Source organism: Vidua chalybeata, chromosome 2 (assembly GCF_026979565.1).
Source record: "Vidua chalybeata isolate OUT-0048 chromosome 2, bVidCha1 merged haplotype, whole genome shotgun sequence".
NCBI classification, from domain to species: Eukaryota; Metazoa; Chordata; class Aves; order Passeriformes; family Viduidae; genus Vidua; species Vidua chalybeata.
This window is the reverse complement of record NC_071531.1, coordinates 67,124,764-67,143,509: the sequence shown is the minus strand read 5'-3', so window position 1 is coordinate 67,143,509 and position 18,746 is coordinate 67,124,764.

The window sequence follows — 18,746 nt, the reverse complement described above, 5'->3', positions numbered from 1 at the left end:
GCCAGGGAAATGCACACCAGTTGCTTCTTAGCATTGTTGTCCCCATTGCTGTTGGACATTGCATCAGGAGCAGGCTGCTAATCAGCAGTTCAATGAAAAAATAAAGGAAGAATATTCACTGCAGGAGCTACAATATAATGATATTGGCTTGTGTTCTCCAAGAATTGGAAGTCTTCCAGAAGGACAGGGCCAGTCAGGGGGTTGACTTCAGATTTCCTTGTCACAAAGTCACACTACAAACTCACAGCAGAGAAAGTACCACAATGACATTTCTTCATCTGCTCTTGGAAGAAATGGGGGAAAAAGGAGTGAATGTCATAGGGGTTTATTTTTGGGGCAACAAGTGGCAGGGAGCAGCTTAGGAAAATGTTCATCTTTTGTTAGGAAAATAAGAAGCCCCAAATTTAGAGGTTTCCAGCTACATATCCATGCATGCCAGTTGCTCTTATGTGACTTTTTAGCCTGATATAAACTGATGATTCCTCTGTATTCGGGCACTCATAATGAGATTTTCTTAAAAAAAAATAGGTAGGCAAAGATTCTTATTATGAAAATCTCATAACTGAAACTACTCAGAGCAATCATCAAACTGTGCTTTTTGCTGACATGTAAAGTTGAGGACAGGAGGTTGTTCTGGAGCAGGCTGCAGATCCAAGTGGCTGCTTGGGGCCCCTGCCCAGTGAGACACAGACCAGGTCACATGCCTTCAACAAGACATACCATATTTGGGTATCATCCAGAAAAACAAAAGCGTTTTCTGGGGAAGACAAGGAGCACATTGTAAGTGAGAGAAATTGTGCACTCCAGAAAATTAACTGAGTTTACTTCTGTGAGGGTTTTTGGGTGTTTCATGCTGTCACTAAAGCATTCTCACTAGTGATAGCATGGGCTTCAGCAGTGACTGTGTAACCAAGGCAGTGACTGGACCTGCTCTGTGCAGCAGGGAGAGCAGGCAATGTTGTGTGCCTTGACCTAAAGACTTGGAATGATCTCCTACAACCTTCCTATGGACAAGCTGGAAAAGTAAGGGCGAGATAAGTGCACAGTGACATTGATGTGCAACTGCAGAGCTGGAAATACCCTTATGATGGATGTTGAATTTCTGAATGCCTCAATTTGCTTTAGCTAAAAATGCCTTAGAATTAAATATTCCGATTCAACATTTAGAAAGACCTTTGAGTTTTCCCTGAAGTCTACCAACAATAAGAAAATGCACACAAAAAAAATCCCCACAATGAATCAAGTCCTGTTTTGGCTCAGTTTAAACTCTCTGACTGTCCTTAAAGATAAGTGTTGTTATTTGCCTGACACATAAGATAGAGATTAAAGAATAGATAACGTATTTTAGAACTGTTACCTTGGTTTTATATGTAACAAACACATGAGAAAAAACCTTGGCAAGTTTATGTAGTCTCATGCACCAAGATATGAATAACCAGATTTAAAAATACCTGGAGGCATATCAATAAATGTATTCCCATGCAAATGTAAGATAAATGGCATTTTCAGTCCACATTTGAAGCAGAGAAAAGGTTGGAGGTTAAAAGAAGATAACTTCTCCCCCACATTCACCCAGATGCTTAATTGTTCTGTATGTCATGATGCAGCAGCATCATGATGCAGCAGCATAAGATTGTACTCATGTAGCACTTGGCATCATACTGGTGAATGTAGTCCTGGGTGAATTTCTCTCTATGGTACAGTCATTCCTAATAATGCTCTGAAGACATGAACAGCCTGAGACTTGAGACAAATGAAATTGCCATGTAAATCTAGAATCTTGGAGTTTATTTTAATTGGATCTTTGCTTTTGTTTCTTCTTCAAACCTATCCTTTACCTCACCCTTATTTGCAGAAATAAAGGAAACATATTGTAGTAGCCCTGGTGAGTGAGTTTCCACAGGAAAACAAATGTAGCACAATAGAAGGCACTCAACTAATTTGAATCAGTTGAGCTTTACACACACTCTCAGGACACACCTCATTAACAATTGTACTTGTACTGAACATTTCATTCAACTTTGAGCCCAAGCAACTTGGTACAGCCAGGAGCCATCACTGGGTCAAAGTTTCCAAGTACCAGAGAAGTTGCTCTGGTCCTTCCCTGCTAGGGCCTGTCAGGCTGGGATTGAAGCAGTAGCATCATCACTGCAGATGGGGGTATTCAGCCAGAGCATGAGAGAAAAGAAAGAGGTAGCATCTCTTTTAGCAGCTCCTTTCTACAAACCCAGCCACAGGTTTCGCTTCTCTTGAGGACAGCGAGGCTCAGCATCTCACCCTGGATACCACAGGACCACAGACAGACTTTGGAGCTTTGCGCATTTGCAGATAATCCATTCTTGAACTCTCTTGGGGGAGGAAAGAGAGTGCACCTCAGACCAGGAGAAGACATTACTCCAAGTTCTAGCATGGTATCTGTGTCAAGCAAGTGAAAGGTTATCACCAGATCTTCTAATAAAGCTGTTTCCCCTGCAGTTTCTTTTCTCCTACAGACACTGTTTGCCTCAGCTGCAGGTCATTCTGTGAAGGCCCAGCCACAGATAGTCAAAATAACTAAGTCCCTTGTTAATTCTTTCTGCATTGTCTTTCCCTGTGATTTGTGTACACTGCCACATTCTGACTAATTACTGACTGTAAAATAATGCACATATGCTATGCAATGTTTGGGCCTTTTCTTAATGCTTCTAACTGCCTAATTTTCAAAACTTTAATAATGTGCATTTAACATAAAATTTTCTTTGCTAGTTTTTTCCTATCATCTTCTTGATGTAGTATGTAGTATGATCACACTAAAGGTGCAAAGTGAACTAAGAGTAGGTGGAGCTTCTTGTGAGAAAACAAGCCATTGCTTCTAACTTTCCATTACCAAAACAGAGATCAGTAAGTCTTCCCTGCCACACATGCTTATTTGCAAGGGAGAAAATCTGTGACCACAGGTTCTTTTAAGTTTTACTTAGTGTATCTGTCCATCAGAGGATTATGAAAAATCCACCCCCATATTTTCAGTGTGTGAGCTCGCCAGAGAGCTCTGTTCTATTTATCCTAAGTTAGCAATACCTTGCTGGGTAAGCACCTCTTAATCTTCAGTATGTTTACTCGCATGATAGCACTTCCAATATGCATAGGATTATAGTTAGAAAACTACATGCAATTACCTGCTCAAAAGAAAACAGGAAGTCTGAAATCTGGAACAAGACTGAATTTAGGTTAGGCTACAGACTGTGGCATCTTAATCCAGGGACCCTTTTCTTTCATGCAGTGGGCCTAATGGAAGTCATAGCAGTGGCTTCGGGACCTTCTGCAAAGTGAAATGTGTCACTTTGGAAAGGGATTAGATTAAAAAGGAGAGGCTGAAAGGCTTTAATCCAGAAAAGAACACCCCGAAACATGAGTAGGAGGAAAAGCCTTTTAGTCTGGTGAAATTATACTATGGTTTTTTTTTCACAAGTAGGCTTTAGGCAAGTCCTGTGCAGAATCATGAGTGAGTGCTTGTAGATAGGATGGGTGCAATAAACTCTTAAGAGTGTGCAACAGTTCCCATTATAAAAGTCTTTTTTCCTCACTTTATAATGTTATCAAATGTTATGAGTTTGGGCTGGAATTATCTGTGGTAAATATCAGCCTCAGCCTGATTTTTTTTGTTTACTTTTTCATTTCGATTAATGATTTGATAACATTTACTCATACTAGAAAGTGTGGATAATCTTTCATTTGAAAACCTGAAGCAGTGACATATCTGAGATTTGATGGTAAATGTTTTGTAGCATTGGTCTTTCTGTTTGTGCTGAGTCCCCATAAAGGCCTGGCCAGAATTAAGCAGGGGACAAAGACTTCATAAGTATACAATCCATATATGCAGTGCACTATTCACTGACTCTTTCTTCCCAAAGAAGACAGTCACGTATGTTCCTTTCTTCCCAAAGGAACATTCAGAGAATGAAAGCACAGGTATTGTCCAGTGCTGCTATAAGATTTTATACCCAGATATGTGAGTGTAGACCCAGATCCTAGGAGTCTTGGCAAAAGCAATTAGAAAATTTTGAAACAGAAAGATTACTAAAGACAGGAAGATATCTGTTAAATATGTTGTTTATCCTGATAAATTGAAATTCAAGCCAATTCTAAGCCTTTAAGTAGGAGCAAAATAAAAAAAAGGGCTAGGTCTGCCATTTCAGAAAAGGGAAATGGAGCAAGAGTGACACAGCCCTAGGTGAGTAACAGGACAGAGAACAAGACCCATTACATTTCCCAAGTCAGGGGGATTTAGGACTGCTAGATTTGTCATGACCCTCTAGGGTTTAGAGGAAAAGTCCCATAGGACCATCTCAAGAAGAAACCTATAACCATGACCATCAAACCAAATCCCAAATACTCATGAAGAGCAGCAAGGAAACTGAGGAAGAGTGACAAACAAGTGTCACTCTTGTCACACCATTTAGTCCATATGCCTCATGCAGAATGAGGGTTTTTAGGAACTTGCTTTTAAAGTCTGTTCCTTGTAGACCACATAAGCCTGAAAATCTGCGTGCCAGAAAGATGACAAGGGTGAAGAGCTGTGAAAAAACAAAGTCTGAATTTACCTGCCCTGTGTGGGTCAGTAGCTGTCCTGAGAGGCTGTGGCACTGAGATCCTTGGGTTTCACTTTACAGAGGTTTTCCACATAGAGACACTTTTCTCAAAAAGTGTGTCAAAACCAGCAGAGCCAGTGGTTGAAGCAGAAAGTCATGAACCACCCTTTCTTTCTGCTTTTTGCCTCTAGTTATGTCAACACCATGACCAGTGGCAACTACTTATAGCTGGCCCCTTCTAGCCATTGATGAGAAGGAGCACTGCACACTTTCGTTACTGGAATTACATGTGTCCAAAGTCCATGTGAAAAACCTTCATTTCATTAAGTATTTTGTATCTCACTTACTCTCTGGGAGGCCTCAAATCTGCCAGTGAGTGTGCACCTCCAGAAGGGAGACATTGCAAGGATGCTTTTTCTACAGAGAAATTCTATGGTTGTTCTAACTTCTGGGACATAAACAAATAAAATTGTTCTTTGGAAACAAGCAGATGCTGTGGATAGGTTTATTTCCATTTTATTTTGTCCTGTATCACTGAGCCACATGAAGTTGCAACCAGTGTTGGGAATTTTCACAGGAGACATAATATGTCTGCATTGGATAAAAAACCTCTTTGTTTTGTTTTGTTTTGTTTTGTTTTTTGCATGCCTTGACTTACCAAGCTCTTTTCTTAGGACCAGAAGAATGACCATATCAATGACAGCAAGAGACAGAGACAAACCTGTTATGGTCTGATTTTGGAGGCTTTGAGATTCCCTGTGCCCTGGACATTTCTTATTCTTTTCCTCTCACAGCCACTCTGTCGTCAGCAGTACATCTGAAGAACACAGGTAAAAGTAAGATTGGCACCTAATACAATTGCTAGGTTGACTGTTAGCTAAAAGAAGCTTCTGCAGAGACCAATCCTTGTATTAGTAAGTATTTGAGAAATTATAAACATACTAAGAGGCACCACCTAGGCATGCAGGCTTATGTGCCTGTGTAGCCAGTAGAGTTCCTAAGGAATGTAAACTCTGTTTTTAAAAAAGGGTTTTTTTGAAAGTTTCTTGAAAAAAAAGGCAGTGTGGTGTGTAAATCAGCCATCAGAGCAAATAGAACATTTTCCTTTTGCACTGAGAAGCAGAACAGTAAGCACTTCACAAAACCAGCTTGGGCTTGCTATTAGTTCTTTGTGGTAATGCAACTGCGTGACTGAAAGCCACAAAAAATCCTGTAGCAGAAAGCTACACTGCCCTGAATATATTTTTTAAATTACCATGAAGATCAAGTCTGCAGTGGAAGTTGCCTTGCTGCAGCAGAAAGGTGCTTGGTTGTTGTAAATGGGAATGCTGATCATGTATCTAAGCAAGTAACTCTCTACCACTGAGGTAAGTCAGGTGATTGTTTTAGTATTTTAGAGATGGGGAGCAAAGGACAGAAACCTAGGATATCCTGTCAGGCCTGCCAGTAATTGCCAGAAGGGGCAGGAGCAAGTTACAATAATAGAGGGCTCTTTCCAGCACAGCTTCTCACACAGGCAAGTATCCAATGGACAAATAGGCCTGACAAGTGCTCCAAGCTCCCCCAGGCTATGTGGTTTTGCTTCTGATGATGCTGAACTTTCCAGAGACAGACAGTATGCACTAGAATGGGCAGATGGAAGAGAATTGGTACCAGTTCCCAAGCTTGAGGTGTCCATGGCCTCTGCTCCATTCCTTATGTTCTATTGAAGTACCTAGGAGGCCTTCAGTTTTCAGGACACTGGCTGAGAACTCCACGCTTGCTAATGCCTGAACACCACTTCACTGCAAAAACATCAACACCACAAACATAAGAAACCATGTATTGTTGCCATTTTGTAGAAGAACTGTGGAGAAGCTGTGTAATTTTCATATTTTTCAGTGCTAAAGAACGAATATGTTTTTTCCACTAGTTCTCTGATATGAAACACAGACAAGAAGAAACTCCTACCCCATTTGAGCTTTGCCGTGGGGTTTATCAGCCACAAATCTGCCCCATAACAGAGGCAAGGCAAAGAAGGTACAGGAAGCCCAGCTCTGCAAAATGACATGGGTGGAAGCTGCCCAGCTTCAAGGACCTAATAATCTACCAGAACAATGGGGTGTCATGGCACAGAAGTGAAGAGAAAGCCATGACTCTCGTTGCTGAAGATGTACTGCACAACAGGAATCTGGCACAAGCCAGGCTGTATGGAAGATCCATTTGAGACAGAAACAAGATCAGGCCTGAAGTGCAAAAGCTGCTTGTGCCTTGTGTGAGAGGAGCACAAGTGCAATGGGCAAGTCAGACTATTCTTTGGAACTGCTCTTCCAGAGATAAACATGCTCCAGGATAATTGGATGATATGACAGTAAAAGCTGACTAGAGATCTAAGTCCTCTGGAATTTAACTGTCCTCATCTGGCATTAGGACAACAGACTTTAGGGAGGAGTAAAAATCTATGAGAACTCAGTATCAAACTTAAAAAACTTATATCATATGAACTAAATATTAAACTTCTGAAATCTAAATGCCAAATAAATATCACTGAGGACATGGAATATACACACAGTTTTTCTGTAAGTGCTTAAAATGTAGTTCTAAGGACTGCATCCCTTTGTAATGCCTTTTTGGTTCAGTGCTGAAAAGATGACAAGATTTTCTGAATATGATACTTTAAAGGAAATGGTGTCACCACTCCTCAATGAGTACTGCTCACAGCTCCATTGCATGGAAGCCTTGAAATCTCATTCAGACACGTAATTGTAAGAGCCAATGGAAAGTTTTGTCCTAATACCATAAGTCATTTAGATATTTTTTTCTTTAGAATTAAAAAGAATTGCTGAAGAACAAATGACATAAAAATGCAACCACCATCACTTATTGCATTATCAGTGAAGATTTTAGCTACCATTAAAAAGAGTTTTTATAGTGCCTAGCTTGGCAAAGCAGCCATAAAGCTATGAGGTATCTATTAAGGTCTACAGACGCCCATATATCTGCCTTCATCTGGATTTCTCTCAGTAATGAGATTGCAAACACAGTAACACTACTGGAGTCAGATTTAGCTCCTGCTTACAACAGAGTGAAAGGTCAGAATTTCAGCTACAGGAATATCTGATGTAAAAGGGAGCTAATAACAAATTTGAGTCCCTTTTTTTAAAGTACAAATTGCTGTTTGTAGGATCATAAAATGGGCTGTGTGTCACTCATAGCTACCACTGAGCAGGACATCCTTGGTCCAGAGGGCAGCATTTAAAATGCACATAATGCCAGGGCTTCATATAGACTTTGTCAGCATCCAGACTTTTATTCACAATCAAATTTGGATTTTACTTCAGTTGGATTATTCTTTGGATAATAATCAGTCTGAAGTGAACCCTACTTTTCTCTGTGCAAAAGGATTTATACATCTACAAGCTCTAGCCTGACAAACAGTGCAAAAGATCTGGCTGGGAGGATCTCAGAGATTTGGAACTGTCTGGTTTTAAATCCTCAGGATAAGATTGCAAATGCTCACAATGCACCTGGTGTAGCAATACAAAAATGCTAGTGCCTGCCTAATCTTCTCTTACTGCTATCTGTCTTTCAACAGCAGGCTTGTTGGCCCTTGCTTATTTTTACTGCATCTGGTATTTCAACTCTTGCATATGAACCTCTTCCTATTAAGTGATTTGCTTAATATCTTTAGATATTAAGGAGTTTATCTTACATTGAATCAAATAAAGTTTATTCATTTCACGTGTTGCCTGATAATGTAATCTAAACACGTTAAGAGACAGGGCAAGCACAAACAACCTTTTAAACCAGTGAGTTTCAGCCCATTACACCTGGAAAAATACTGAATTATCAAACTCCTTCCTATATGTACCTTATCACAATAAAAACTGTGCCTGTGTTCTGGCCCATTTATGCACACTGAATTGAGAGGCAACTACAAATTCAATGGTTTATTTGAAAACAATGGTTTAAATTACAGCTATCAAGTACATCAGAAGCAATGTTCCCCTGATTCAATTCTGCTCGTTTCAGATCTTATGCCATGTGGTTGAAGCATGAATTCTTACAATCCTTAAATTCTTAAGTCTTTAGACTTAATGTGAAAAGAATTCTCATTAAATCATATTTTGTCACCTTTCTTACTCTCAAATGTACAGAAGAATAAACTTTAAAAAGATGAATCCTCACAGGAGTCTAAATGGAGGTGATTGTCAGTTTGGATTTAAAAAAATCTAATTAAAATTTTCAATTTAAATACTTTAAGACAAACCTGCATATAATGATGATCAATTATTATGCCATACCTATTCAAGCAATTACATTAGGCAAAATCATATGGTGGTACATTCTTTCTCCTAAAGTTTCACAAAAAGTGCCTACTTTTTCAAAAATATTTTTCAAAAATATTTTACCACCACACCACCTTCACCAAATTCTACTCCTTTGAACAAATAAAATTTTGGGCTCTGGGCTGAATAAAGTATTTCATTCCAATTTCATTTCAATGTATATTTGAAACAGGACAGCATCATCTGGAATGACCACAAGGTAGTGATGAAAGGGTAACTGGAGTGGGTTTTTTAATCTGCTAAAATCACCCACAAGTCAAATGTGTGTTATCCCAACTGCCTGGTCTTATTCACTGAACAATGAGGAAAATAAGGATTATTAGACAACATGTTTTGAAACAGCTGTGAAAGAGACATTTTGTATCTCAGTGAATTCCAGCAAAACCCAGGGGCTAGAACAGAGGAAAAAGGTCCGTTTTCTCCTCTAGAAGAAACAAAAAGAACCATCTCTCAGATCTGCTGCTACAATAGCTGAAAAGTAGGGTGGGATGTAAATAGATACAATGGAAGAACTCTGCAACATAGATGAGATGTTACTTTTAAAGTAATTTCTGGTCTTTCAGAATTTCTGGTGAAACAGGAACTCATAACACATCAGCAGATATATCAAGCCAGGAAAAAAGGCAGCTGGTAAATTTATAGATTCCTTCTCACAGATTGCATGGGTGGTCAGCTTCATCAGGTTAAAAGTCCAGTGCCACAAATATTAGTTATTTCAGCTGCCTGGGCCAGGTATTTTTAAGACAGTTGCATTATTTGAGTTCTCAGATAATTTTTTTTACTCAAGACAGTACCTGTGAAAAGATTTGATGCATCTGTAGGGAACAGAGCCTGGGTCGAACTCCATGTTGCAAGTGTTCTCCAATGACTTTTGTTCTGTTTGTTCTGATCCTTCTGGACTTAAGTTTAGATCTTTGATTTTCACAGAAATCAAATACTAATATGTGCCAAAAAATCTCAGTGGTTTCAAGGCATTAACTATATATGCCTTGTCATATAGTCACAGTCATTCTGTCTTCTAGATGGTATTAGTGAACCAAGTCTTGGCAGGGAAAAGTTGGGAAGCTTGAGCTGGTCTAGGTAATGAAGTAAATGTATGTATCCCAACCTACCCTGAAAGCAAGCAGAATATTTAATCACAGAAGATTTAATTCTCTGTTCAGATGTTATTATGATCACAATAATGTATTGAAAAGGTGATTGGGGGAGAAAACAAAGCTGCCGTACTCTTGCTGCCTACTCACTGAAAGCCATGCAAAACCATTAATAAGCTACAGTTGGTGTTTATAGCTTATCAGGGTAAACAGTTCATTTTGCAGGACTCAAGTTGTAAGTTCCCATTATAATCAAAGCGCACAGGGTTCAGAAAGGCAGCCCAAAGTGGGAAGCTTAAAATGCTTTGTTCAGTACCACACTTTTGTCTCATCAAAATTCATGTTGCAACATTTCCTGGATTTTAGTGCTGTTTCATTCTACTTTCAGCGGTTTTTTTTTTATCTCAAAGAGTAGCTACAGCAGTTTCTAAAGAAAGAACAGAACAGCATGAGGAAGCACATCCCCAAATTACAGTGAGCTTCTGACTCACTGGCTTTTTCTTCTTGCTATTCAGACAACCTTGCCAAGTGCTAGGGTGTTGAAAATGTCAAATGTCATCACTCGTATTCACCAGCATCTAGTTTAAAAATTCAGACCTGATTAAAACATAAAACCCCAAATTTATTGTCACTATCAGTGTTGTACCATCATGTTCTTTTCTTCACCTGAAGTGTTGTCAGTATTGCCAAGTTCCTAAATTAAGTGCTACTTGGAGTTCTGCCCCAGATGGAGCCATATGGTTCTGAGATCTCATGTTTTAGCCATTGTTGTTACAGAGCAAAACCACTCAAGCCAATGCATTTCTTTGGCAAAGACATGAATAGTGGACAGCAAGCTGAGAAATTATTTTTCAAGTTTCAGGGATATCCAGTCTCTATTTTCCAGATCATAGAAATTACATACACCACCAGTCTGTGCCAGATAAGCCTCGTTTGTTCTGCTGTAGCAAGCAGGGCTGATTTCTTGTTATACGTTAGTGTCAGAAAAAAATAACTGCTGGGTTAGCAAGTCTGCTTACATGGGAGAAGCCCATGGGTTCTCAATTTCCAATTTATGCATCCCCATCATAGCACAGGCATTGTGGGGTATGGAATACATGTAGCCTTGGGACTGGAGCTTCTCTGAGACAAAAGCAATGTTTACAGTTCACTTATAAAAAGTAAAGGTGACAGAATGAGCCAGTAGAAAATGAAGAGAGGTCTGGAAGAGAGATCTTTACCTCTGGACTATCCTGAACCCCCCAGATCAAGTCTACCTTCCTCAGAAAGTATCAAGAACAGCACCATGAAATCAAGAAGTTCCATTCTGCACATTAAAATAATTGAGACTATCAGGAAAAATCAATACTTGATGAATAAACTGACCTTTCTGGAGTTTTACCAGAGATTCTTTTGGATTTGCACATCTTAATTAAACCAACTTTAACTGAACTATTTTATGCCTAACAAAGCTGTGATGGACTAGTCTCAACTCATCTCATACCAATTCAAGGCAGGAAAAGGAAGTAATTTTACATTAGCACATAAATGAGCTGTGTACATCCTTATCACCAGATATTGTTGAAATAAGAAATAAAGCTAGCCTGCATAAAATATAAATAATGAATTATGGTAAACATGAGAAATTAGAACAATGCACGCACAGTACTGAAAGAGATACTAAGCTTTATGTACTGTCATTTAAACCAATGCCCCAATGCCTAACTCCTGAAGAAAGTGTCTTGCACCTTTGAATGATCTGATGCTGGACTTTAATTTCTTCAATAGAAATAGAAATGTCCATTCTACTAGAATCATCTGCTCTCACCCTTACTGCAAAATAAGACAGAAATAATTGTCCAAACCTGCAAAATCAGGCAGAAGAATGAATCTCCTGCTTCTGTTTACATGTGTAGCATCTGTTGCAGAAAATGAAAGTAATACCTCTACACCTTGCAAACATCTCCACCCAGCAGTTTCTTTGGACTAACTTCCATTGACTTATGTCAGAAAAAAATTCCCCACAGATTTCTCATGTTTTCTTAGTATGAGTACTTGAAATAATGGAGGATAGATATAGATCACATACAGCCTTAGTATTCTGTGCATAAGATAAGAGACACAGCACAACATTGAGAGCAGTGCCAAGGTTAGTCCCAAACTTGCTGAGCTAGCAGACTTCCAGGCCACATCATTGGAGTGCTGCAAAGGGTTTTCAAATGCAAAACTTTCTGCTTCACATCCCTAGCTTGCCTATTGTGGGAGATTGCTAGGGAGCATCTACATTGGGAAAAAAATAGCCTCACTCTGTGTTGTCAAGTGATGAACAAGTGGACTTGTTCATCTCTCAAGTCAAATATCTAAGGAATCAGAGAAGTGAAACATCTTCCTGTTGTTCAAGCAGAGCCTTAAAAATTCCTCATTTCTTTGCAGCCTCCTGACCAAAGAGGGGCAGACACAGTGCTTTGGGCATCCAGAAGTGAGGGGAGTTAGGCTTCATCTTGACATTCCTGCCCCTTTCCTCTGAAACAGGTATCTGTTCATCCAGTCCTCTGAGCCACTTCCTCCTCATTTTTCAGTCATCTGCTCTCAGAGCACTTTTGCAAGTATGCTCAGTCTTCCTTGCACAATCTGGAATTGTGCTCAAGAGGAGCCTTGCTGGGATGTAGGCTAGAACATAACCACAGTGTGTCACAAAATAAAGCTCCTAGGCATTGTGACCTGCTCTGGAGCCTGGGCGGGTGAACATCTTAATGCTGATTTCAAGAGAGCCACAACATTTCACCCCAGCAGGAGCTGTGAGCCTTTGCTGTGTGTCAGTGACCCAGAACTGGCTCCAAGAAAGCTGACAGACCATTGCATTGCACTTGGTAGACTCTTTCATCCCCACCAGGTAGCACAGAATTGCACACACAGGTTTCAGTGCTGTGCTGACTTCACTGCATGGCTTCTGTGTCTGAAGCCAGCTCAGAGCCAGCCCAGGGAGTTCTGCTCTGTCAGCATCTGCAGAGCAGGGATGTGGCCTGCAGAAGCTGTTAGGACAGGGCTCCCAGAAGTGATGGGAAGTGGAATTTCAGACTAGGCTTCAGTGGGGCCTTTAGTACTTTTATCACCTACACTCAACCCCAGCAGTACTTTGAAACATGAGTAATATTTTATTTACCTACACATGTGTATCAAGGGTTCCCAACAGCTCTGAATTCAGTCAGGTCCCCTGGTTTCAGTCTTGTTATTTAATATAAGCTTCCCTGAATGGAGAAAGACTCTGGGAATGTGGGCTTCACCTCAGCCTTACCTACCCTCCAGTAGGAGTTGTGTGAAAGGAAATTTATTCTCATCAGGACTTTCAGGTGCGTGGGTGTTTCTAGGAATAAGCAACACCCAACCACAGAACAACCAGGAAGAGGCTTTATAAGCATATTGTGCCACTTTGCTGCCACAAAGGTTATAAATGATATCTTCATAGCCAGCCTCCTGCATTATGCCATTCTGCTAGGAGACTTACCATGTGGTGGGATCCGTGAGCTAGGAAATGACCACTGCAAGCTGGCCTTCAAGGCATGGTGAACACAAAAGCTCAGATTACAGAGTCTGCAATTGAAAACATTCAGGCAATCAAATCTGAGGCAGACTTGTCAATCATGTTCCAGGTAGACTAGATGAACTCTGTTAGAGTGAAGAAGTAGAATAGCAGAAGGAACATCAAAGTGCATCAGCTAAAGTAGATGGAGAAGTTTTGCATCTGCCTGCACAAAAAAATGATGCTATGGATATTTTCATTTTCTCTTTCATATACCTCCATATCCAAAATTAAAGTATTTGTTACAGAAAATGCAAATAGAAGTTCTGAATTTCTTTTTTCACCATTGTAACTAGGTTCTAAGACAGGTCATCAAAAGGCAGGAAATTCACTGACAAGTGTGACAGACGCTGCAGTCCCTGAAATAATTAAATTGGTTTTAATGCCTTATACATTGAATAAGGCTGTTGCATACTGTAATCCAGCCTTAATTTTACCTTCTTGACAAATTGCCAGATAAAACCATTGTTGGGGTGACTACTTTGTGCCTGCAACATATCTGTCAGTGCACAGAGAATCATGATCCTTTCCCAGAATCATTTCCAACTTCAGAGATTTACTAATTTATTTGCAGACTATCGAGCTATCTGAATTTTTAGTATTCTCAGCTGACATAGAAAGAGACAGCAGGGAGAATTCTCACATGGAGAAAGTCATGGTACCTTCATGAGAAGTCAACAAAACCAGGCCAGCTTATATTTGCACCAGATGGGGTTCCAGCACTCTGATATTCACGTCATCATTGGAAACTCAGTTCCTGGAGCAAATTTTATTTCTGTCTGCACTTGGTCAAAAGTTAAAAGCCAGCTTTACAGTTCTTGCACTTCTTGTTGAATTAGTAATTAACATGGAATCTTCTGTCAGCAAGGACTTTAAGCTGAGTAAAACCACTTCAAACAGAGCAGATCACAGAGACTGCTAAATAATATCTGATGACATTTACGATAATTAACATAAAATGGCACTGCAATAACCCACACTGAAAACCACAGGCAGAGCCTAGATCTGTGCTCTTAGAACTCAGAAGACAGGGAAAGTTCAGTCTCCAGCAAGGCAGTGAAGACTCTTCCTAGCACCTTAAACAAATGATGCTTGAGTTTCTCTGCTGCTGTGTGGAAAAAGGCACTTACTCGAAACATATCTTTAGTTGCACTCATTGGCAATGTCTTCATCCTCACCTACGTCTCAGGCTTCAGCTATCCCAGCCTCTCTCCACTTTTCTTCCTTTACATTAAATGCACACTCTGTTTCTAATTAATGCAGCCAGCAAATCTTGACAACTTTCATTCCTTTACATGCATTATTTCTTTGTCTAGGTCATCCTATGTCCCACTTTCTCCTTTCTCAGATCAGATGTGGCAATCTGGTAAAGCTCCCACTGACTGGAAAAGGGGAAACATATCCCCTCCCATCTTTTAAAAAGGAAAATAATGAAGACCCAGGGACACTATAGACTCAGTCTCATCCTCTGTGCCTGGCAAGATCATGGAGCAGGTCCCCCTGGAAAGGCACATGGAAAGTAAGGAAGTGATTTGCAGCAGCCAGCATGGCTTCACTGACAGGCTTGAGGGCCTTCCATGATGGGTGAGGGCATTGGTGGATGAGGGAAGAGTAACTGATGTCATCTACCTGGCCTTGTACAAACAAAGCACACAACACTGTCCCACACAACATCCTTAAAACATCCTCTAAAGTGGAAAGGCCCAGACCACACCACAGTGGAGAAGGATTTGGCTGGATGGTCATCCTCAGTGCAGTCACTGGCTCAATGTCCCAGTGGAGACCAGCAGTGAGTGCCATTCCTCAGGGGCTGGGGCTGGGACAGGGGCACTTTAACACTTTTGTTGGCTGCATGGACAGTGGAACTGAGCTCACCCTCAGTGAGTTTGCCCACAACACCAAGCTGTGAGGTGCAGTCAACACGCTGGAGGGAAGGGATGCCATCCAGAGGGACCTGGACAGACCTGAGGGCTGGGTCTGCACAGACCTTGTGAAGTTCAACAAGGCCAAGCACAAGGTCCTGCACCTGGACCAGGGCAACCCCAAGAGCAAACACAGACTGGGTTGAGAATAAATCAATAGCAGGCCTGAGGAGAAAGACTTGGGGGTGTTGGTGGATGAGAAGCAACATCCCCTTGCAGCCCAGAAAGTCAAACACATCCTTTTGCACACAGCCAGGATGTGCTTGGCTTTCTGGGCTGCATCCAAAGCAGTGTGGCCAGCAGGGCAAGCAAGGTGATTCTCCCCCTCTGCCCTGCTCTGGTGAGACCCCACCTGGAGTCCTGCACCCAGATCTGCAGCCCACTACATAAGAAGGATGTGAACCTGATGGAGAGAACCCTGAGGAGGGCCACCAAGATGATCAGAGGGCTGGAACACCTGGACTATAAAGGCAGACTGAGAAGAGTTGGAGTTGTTCAGCTTGGAGAAGAGAAGGCTCCAGGGAGACTTCAGAGCAGGTTCCTAATGGCAACCTGCTAGAGAGCTGGAGAGGGACCTTACAAGGGCAGGTAGTAACAGCACAAGGGGGAATGGCTTTAAACTGAAAGAGGGTAGGTCTAGGTTAGATATGAGGAAGAGATGCTGTTCTGTGAGGGTAGTGAGGCAGTGGAACAGGTTGCCCAGAGAAGCTGTGGAGGCCCCATCCCTTGAAGTGTTCATAGCCTGGCTGGATGAGACTTTGAGCAACTTGATCTAGGGAAAGATGTCCCTGCCTATGACAGGAGGGTTGGAAATAGATGATCTTTAAGGTCCCTTCCAACACAAATAAATCTAGATTCCTATGAATTCTATGTCATGGGATCCTGGCTGTCAATATATAACTTGGAGAAAAGTCTGCTCTGATTACTTATCACTCCTTGTGGTAAACTTCTGTTTTCTGTCATGACCTTCTACAGACTTCTCATATCTCACTTCCCAAATTTCTGCTGCCCTCAACCAGAAAGTTGCTTCCAAAGTATCTTAATGACATCTTAAATAATTCTTCCCTACCTAAAGAATATAGCTGTCTAATTTCTGTCTCTGAATTAATTTCTATAGTAAAGATCTTCCATGATGACAACCTAAAGTTGGACTTTTCTTATTTAGAAGAGAGTTTTCTCTCTTCCAAAACCTCCTCTATCCCATTGCAGTTCTTATTTTTTTTGGTTTATACAGCAATCTTGTATGCAGTACACGACAAGTCTGCACATTTTCTACATCTTAATATCCTCTTGTCTTTGCATCAGATTTGAGCACCACTTCTTTTACACTTGAGGCCTGACACTGCTTACATTTTGCCTATTTCTCTCTCCAGTCTTCTTATCTTTATTACATAAACATATCTTCTTCCTCTCCACGCCCTTGTCTAAAACACAGTGATGTTTCTGTTCACATGCATTACTAATTCCACAGTAAATGGTACATACTCAGAAAATGAACCAGTCTTACTGTGAATAGCACATTGAAAACTCAGAACAGTCAAGAGAAGTGTCAAAATCCTATACTGAATGTTAAGATCAAGTGGATAAAAGTATACAGAACACCCTCCCACAAAAAGCAGTAGTCAATGAGGTGTTCCTGGGACTGAGCTCATCCATCTGAATTTGTGTTTGCCATTATTTTCTTTATATGATCATTATCAGTCTTTCTTTTACTTATTTAAATAAGACTTTAATTCACACTCCTCTGTTCCAATGAATATCAATGCAGACCATTTTGGAACACCAGTCTGATCAAACAAAACCAGAACACCAGACTGCAGTCATCAGAACAGTTTAAACATGGTGTACACTTCAAGCGCCTGAGCAGTTCATTTCCTGCCAACTTTAATCTGTTTTCTGTCTTTTCCTCTTAGGTCTCTGTCCTCACTACTAATTATTCTGACTTGTAGCTTTAATAGCTGAGGCCTTTTCTCTACCACTGACCACAGAATTGTGCTGGAGAAATGCTGTGGCTTAGGAAAGGAGAGTGACCCCCGAAGTTTAAAATTATTTTATCAGTGAGGAAATGGAGAAATTGATACAATATTATTTTAAAACAACCCACACAAGAGTATTCTGAAAAAAACAACCCCCAAACATATTTTTCAGTGAAAGATGTGGGCGACATTCAATTTCTGGTGACAAGTATTTAACACAGACTTTTCATTCTGAAAAAGCTTCACCCTTTCCCTCTGAACAAGGGCAAGTCTCTTCTTCATTCTGATTGCAAGACTAAATATTACGTGTCCTTATCCACAATAATTGTTTTTTTTTCCATTTTTTAAATTCATTAACATGGAAAAGAGAAAAGCCGTTTAAGACAAAGCTAAATGAAATTCATCACTTCTCTTTAAAATACTGATTTAACCTCATGTTTTTGAGGTAGCTTTTCCTCAAAGGGCACCCAAGTTTCTTATTCAAAGACAGTGTTTTCCTGTGGAAATTTTCAGTAAAAATTACTGTTGGCAGTAGCAGAATGAGCCACAGGATTTTGCAGCTCTTAATTCACCCCGTACAGGACTAACTATACACACGTGCTTTACCCAAATCCTTCTCATCTACACAAAACTCCAGTCTGTCCTATTTGTGTTCCCACACTGCTCAGCATCTTACCCATGGTACCAACATTTATGCTGCTTAATGCATCCCATCTTTTTATTCTCACCACACCCATGGGCTGGCAACTCTCTTCTCCATGAAGTACCTCAATTTTTGTTGGTACAAAAGTTATGGCACTTGGTGAAAAAAAATGTAAAAAGAAGGAACCTTATCAAACTTTAAAAACAAGTCTCTGTGCACAAAGAGTGCTTCATTTCTTTACAGCTTTTTTTCTGTTAAAAAAAATACCCATAAAATTTCACCAGATGTCACCTGGTGAAATTTCAGCACACAAATTTCTCCACTAGTGCTCAGTGGATAGCCCATCCTCTGGGATAACACATTTAAGCAGTGGGGGCAATGGCCAAACAATTTCACCTGGCAAAAGGAGTGAGAATGTGTGAAAGAAACAGTCCTGCAGACACTGAGGTCAGAGAAGGAGAGGCAGGAGGTGTTCCAGGTGCTGGAGCAGCCATTCCCCTGCAGTTCCTGGTGCAGAGATCCACCTGCAGCCCATGGAGCAGCCCCACACTGGAGCAGGTGGATGTCTGAGAGGAGTCTGTGACCCCATCAGAAGCCTGCACTAGATTAAGGGCACATAATAGTGAATTGTTTTTTATTTTTGTCATCCAGAGAAA